Genomic DNA, 6,109 nt, shown 5'->3' with positions numbered 1-6,109 from the left:
CCCTCAACTGCCTAATCAGATGTGCAGCGTGGATAGTAAATACATCAGCTGTGCGCCCCATCGTCCCGCAGCTGTTAGATGGTGCATGATAAGACTCATACATCAAGGTGGTCCCACGCCTCCCGTCCAGATGAACGGTGCAGATTAAACCCATATATTGTGAACCAATACAGCAGCTGCTGCGTGTGGAGTCCACATAGATGGACGGTCTGGAGTAAAACACACGCGTCAGGGTGGTGCCTGCAAAGGCTTCAATGGTGGCCATCATCATCTCCGCTAGATCCTACCATGTGGTCCACTTGAGGTCTGGATCTTCTCACCCCGGCCATGAAATGATCTGGAGAGATAGATGGACGGTGTAGATATGATACATACCTCATGATGGAGGCCGACAGACCCCTGCTGACGTCCATCCCAACAGCTATATAGGTGGGATTTCCACCGTCCAAATATATGGACGGTGTGGATTTGAATATAAATCATAGTGGGTCCACGTGTGGACGATTGTCCTCCTGAGATTTGAATCTGCTTTATAGTCTAGACGGCGTGGATATACTTCACGCCATCAAGGTAGGTCCCACGTCCAGGCTCTGATGGATGACACATGGAAATACATGCCTCTGGGACCCACAGAACCTGTTGACATCAGTACATTAGCAAGGTACTGCTGGTTGTCCAGCAAATGGTCATCCAGCGATGGTGTGGTCGCAATGGTACAAGTCGTGGATTAAGCCGACTCAAATCTACGGGATATGACTTAGGGTCAGCGCAAACGTCGATTATAGGTCGCAGGTTGCTGGAATTTGTCAGGAAGGATCATGGAAGTCGATGGAACAGTACGGGCCAGGATATGGGCCTTACATAACATCTTCTATACGCCAATTCGTCAAGACAATGTGCAATGGAGAATTCATGAACAAAGATGTTAATGATGTGTGAGATTACTTTAACAAACTCATTGAAACTGCACAATCATGGGACATCTCCTCAAGACCTAACACCACTTCTAAGCCTACTCAATCTAAGGAGAAGGGTGGAATATACTTATTAAAAGAGGAAGACGATCTAAGTGCTAAAGTGGCCAATCTCACAAGAAAACTTGAGGCCATGGAACTTAAGAGGATAAGGCTAATGAAGTTATATGTAGTATTTATGCTTGTAATGTTCATACAACTGAGAATTGTTCAACAATACCTACTTTTTAAGAAATACCAAACAAGCAATCGAATGCCGTAAATAACTACCAAAGGCCTTTCAAAAGACTCACTTCAAACACATACAATTCAAGTTTGAGAAATCATCCAAACTACAGTTGGAGGAATGGACAAACTGCTACTCCTCAAGGAATCCCTAACCAATTCTTAAATCAAGGGAAACCTTAAGAGGAATTGGTTCAAAATCCTCAAGAGCTCATCCAACAAAGTACTCTCCAAGCCTTACAAGAACTTACTAAGGTTATACAAAAGATAGACTTACGTGTTACAGTTATGGAGAAAGGGATCTTTCTAGCTCAACTTATCCCCAATCCTAAACTGCAATATGGAGTTAGTGAATCAAGCTCTTCAAACCCAATGGAGCAGGCCAAGTCTATCACCACTCTTAGGAGTGGAAAAATAATTGACAAATCTATTCCAGTAAGGGCTGAAAAGTCTAAGGACCCGGAAGAACAAACAAATAATAGACTTAGCATTACCCCACATGAATTATAACCGGATCCTCAAAGTAAGTCAATTGCTCTATTCCCCCAGCGATTAATTGCAGCAAAACCTCTAGCCAACTCACAGGATATTCTAGAGGTGCTGAAACAAGTGAAGGTCAACATCCCTCTTCTCGATGCTATGAAACAAATTCCTTCATATGCCAAATTTCTGAAAGACTTATGCACAACTAAGAGGCGGCAAAGTATTAAAAAGAAAATTATCTTGACAGAAAAAGTGAGCGCTAACCTCAAGCAAGATGTGCCACAAAAATATAAAGAGCCAGGTAGCCCAACTATCACTTGTATAATTGGGAATCACCAAATTGAGAATGCACTTTTTAACTTGGGGGCGAGCGTAAATCTGATCTGTTACTCGGTCTATGAACAACTGGATCTAGGTGAATTAAAACCCACCCAGACCACATTACAACTCGTTGATCGCTCAATTCGTATACCAAGAGGGATGATTGAGGATGTATTAGTCCAAGTTGATAAATTCTACTATCTAATGGATTTTATCGTCCTGGATACTCAGCCCATCGCAAACATGAGCACTTAAATCACTGTCATACTTGGTTGTCTGTTCCTTGCTACATCTAATGCTATCATCAATTGTAGGAATGGGGTCATTAATTTGTCTTTTGGAAATATGACATTGGAGTTAAATATCTTTTTTAGCATGAGCAAACAGGCATGGGATGATAACGAGGCCCATGACATTAATGTGATAGACTCTTTCGTGGAAGATAGAGCTCTGATACCTTATCCTCTGACCCTCTAGAGACGTGCTTGCCCCACTCCCCTGATTTGGATGATGATATGGTTAGAGATATGGATGCCTTGCTTGATGTGGCGCCAGTACTTGAAGTTAACCAGTGGGGCCATAATTTGAAAAATTACTCCAAACTGATGTTATGCCTCTACCGTCTAACCTCAAAGCACCAAAGCTTGACCTAAAACCTTTACCCTCTGATCTTAAATATGTTTATTTAGGTCAAGATGAGACATACCCGGTGGTAATTTCTTCCCACCTTGATCAAGAATAGGAGAGTATGCTTATCTCTACTCTCATTGAGCATGAAGGAGCCCTTGGATGGTCAATTGTAGACCTTAAGGGAATTAGCCCTTTGATTTATACTCATTGCATTCATCTTGAGGATAATGCAAAGACCTCTCGGCAACCACAATATAAATTAAATCCAAATATGAAGGAAGTGGTTAAGACCAAGGGACTTAAGTTATTGGATGTGGGTGTTATATACCCCATATCCGATAGCCAATGGGTGAGTCCAACTCAAGTGGTTTCTAAGAAGTCCGAAATCACCATTATAGCCAATGTTAAGAACGAACTCATGCTAACTAGAGTTACTACTAGTTGGAGAGTGTGCATTGATTACAGGAAATTGAATACCGTTACGAGGAAGGACCACTTTCCTTTTCCCTTCATTGATCAAATTTTAAAAAGGCTAGCTGGTCATTCTTACTATTGATTCATTAATGGATATTCGGGCTACAATCAGCTAGATATAGCCCTTGAAGATCAAGAAAAGGCAACGTTCATATGTCCTTATGGTACATTTTCTTACCGAATGATGTCATTCGGACTGTGTAATGCTCCTGCCGCTTTTCAATGATGTATGTTAAGTATATTTTCTGACATAGTAAAGCAATGTTTAGAGGTCTTCATGGATGACTTCTTTGTCTTTGTTTCATCAGCGAATGTCTGAAAAATCTAAAAAATGTGCTGAAATGATGTGAGGAAAAGAATTTGGTACTAAATTGGGAGAAGTGCCATTTCATGGTTCGTAAGGGAATTGTTCTTAGAATATCATCTCGTCCAAGGGAATTAAGGTAGATAAGGCTAAAATTGATCTTATCTCTAAACTACCTCCACTCAAAAGCATACAAGAGGTGCGATCCTTCTTAGGACATGCCGGATTTTACAGACGATTCATAAAGGACTTTAGTCACCTCTCTCATCCTTTATGCAATCTACTTCAAAAGGATGTACCATATAGTGGACTGAGCAATGCTAGGAAGCTTTCACTAAGCTCAAGGGCATGTTGACTACCGCACCTATCATGTAGCCACTCGATTGGAACATTCCTTTTAAGATTATGTGTGATGCATCCGACTATGCTATTGGGGTGGTGTTAGGCTAGAGAAAATAAAAGAAGCCCTATGTTATTCATTATGTAAGTAGAACTTTAAATCATGCCCAAGTGAATTACTCTACTTTGGAGAATGACTTATTAGCCATAGTATTCGCTTTGGACAAATTTAGGTCATACTTGGCTAGATCTAAGATCATCATCTACACTGATCATGATGCACTCAAGTACCTTCTTTCTAAGAATAATGTTAAGCCCCATTTGATAAGATGGATCCTCCTACTCCAGGAATTTGATTTGGAAATACGAGACAAAAAGGGAATAGAGAATTTAGTGGTTGACCATCATTTCAAACTTAATCTCCCTGATTCCCTTGAGACGACACCTATAAACGACATGTTCCCTGATGAACAACTATTTAAACTCTCCCATTTACCTTTGTTTACTGACATTACAAATTATCTTGCTGTAGGTTTCACGCCAACTCATTAGACTGCGCAAGATAAGAAAAAATTCTTTGCTGAAGTTCATAAATTCTTTTGGGATAACCCGTATTTAGAGGTCGGCATCGAGTTGAGTCGGACCAGATTGGGCCCAACTCGACTCGTACCGAAATTTTCAATGCCTGACCCGAACTCGATCCAATTTGAGACCGAGTCCGGGTCCACTAATTCAATCCAATCCGTTATACTGCTAGCCTGATCCGAACCGAGTCCAACTCGGTCAAGGAAACCGAGTCGGATCGGGTTGGGTACTGTTCGGATCGAATCTTCGGTGACCCCTAAAAGAGTTTCAATGGTAGACATTCAACCCCCATTTCTTTCTGCAGTGTGGTCCTCTTAATCTTTATATCTGTCTTTTTTTTTTTGCTCAAGCCTTAAGACAAGCCCGCTAAATGGATGGATGGTTTAGATATAACACATACCTCATGATGGCACCCACAGAATTTGTTAACGTTGATACACCAGACCAGCTGGCCTGGTGTGTGGTACACCTGCCAATTCGTGTCTGGCTTTCTTTTCTTAGGATACGGATTTCCTGTATTGGGATGCTATGCGGGCCCACAGTGATATTTGTAAGAAATCCACACCGTCCATCAGTTGTGGGAGCTCATTTTATGTAATAACCCAAATAAATCTTGACCCTCCAATTTTAACCATTGATCGACATACCCAATTAGTCAGATATGATCGTCGATCTACAAGATCAATTGGTTCAATCTCAACCATTGATTTGGACATATCCAATCTAACTGTTTATTAACTAATGAATCCAACCATACATTTATCCATCCATCCATCTATCCATACATCCATCCGTCCATATGCCGAAATCATCGGAACACTTGTCCTTGCATCTGAACTGACCATCCATCATATTGGTTATATGGCCACCCACAATCCTACCGATCCATCTTGGAGTCTAGCCATCGATCTTACAACTCATCTGCATATATCTATCCATCCATCTATGCATACATTAATCCGTCCATCCATCTACATCATACACTTATGCAACATTGAATACATTACAACTACACACATACACCAAACACATCACATATATACCTCTCACGCGCACACACAAGTAGCCCATGCATGCATCATAGCTTACACATACATGTGGGACATGCATGCCGTGTACATAAGATGCATGGTGCATGTGTGCATTTAACCAGCCCACGTTGTCAAAAAAAAAAAAAAAACAGCGTGATGAAAAGAATTGCAAAACAGAAGCATAAATGCATGTGAAGTGTTTAGACTTGTGCACGTGGTGTAAACCAAAAGAAAAGAAAAAAAAATGTGATGTACAAAGATTTAAAAAAAAATGAAAGAAAACTGAAATTTTAAAAGTACATTAATAGTACACGTGATGTTATCCTTATAAATAAGGAGAAAGGAAGAGAAGCGGGATGTGGTGTGACGTGAGAAGAGTGAGGAGAGAGAGAGGAAAAAAAAAGTGAGTTGTTGGTTGGTTAATTATGTTGGAAAGAGGGAGAGAGAGAAGAGAGAAAAAGGAAGAAAGAAAAGAGGAGAGAGAAAAAGGAAGAGAGAGGAAGAAAAGAAAAGAAAAAAGGAAAAAGAAAAGAAAATATTTTTAAGAAAAAGGTGAGTTTTTCTCTCACTTGATATTTGAAAAAAAAAATGTTTTTTTACTATTTAATTATTCATTCATTCAAATAATTAGATCTCACTTGCCCATCTTATATGTATTGTTATTTGTTTAATTTTTATTATTTGTTTTAATTGCTTACAATAGTTTTAACATGTCATTTTAATTTTTGTCGTTCGGTTGTCTT

This window comes from Magnolia sinica, chromosome 1, assembly GCF_029962835.1.
Source record: "Magnolia sinica isolate HGM2019 chromosome 1, MsV1, whole genome shotgun sequence".
Classification (NCBI taxonomy): domain Eukaryota; kingdom Viridiplantae; phylum Streptophyta; class Magnoliopsida; order Magnoliales; family Magnoliaceae; genus Magnolia; species Magnolia sinica.
Note: the sequence above shows the minus strand (reverse complement) of the source record.